We start from the raw sequence: 463 nt of genomic DNA on the forward strand, positions 1-463 counted from the left end.
TTGGTCCCCTGAAGGCTTGGAGTTGTCTTTGCTGCTGCTCTTACAATACACTAGGTTAACAGGAGACGGACAGTGGAAACAGGTTCAGGGTGACAAGACTGAGATGGAAAGAGGGTGTGACGAAAACAAAAGGCCAGGCCCAAGAGTGGGAGAGGACTTAAGAACTGGGGGGATGAGTCTGGGACCGGAAACTGGGTGCAACTGGGGAAGCTGAGGCAATTGGGGGAGGGGTCAGTAGCAGATGATAGTGAAGTCTATCCTTGCCCCCCAACCCCCAGGGCTAGGGCCACCTTTGCTTCCCTCATGAGTGACATCTCAGGCTGCAGCCCCACTGTTCCCCTCTGTCAGCAGAAATATCTCTCTCTTCTGACCCCTCCTGCTGGAGTCTCAGCCAGCCAATCCCTGATCTGGGGGAGGGGGGAGCCTGGCCCCCCCCACTCCCTCAAAAGGACCAGCTGGGGGC

Source organism: Sciurus carolinensis, chromosome 18 (assembly GCF_902686445.1).
Source record: "Sciurus carolinensis chromosome 18, mSciCar1.2, whole genome shotgun sequence".
Taxonomy (NCBI): Eukaryota; Metazoa; Chordata; class Mammalia; order Rodentia; family Sciuridae; genus Sciurus; species Sciurus carolinensis.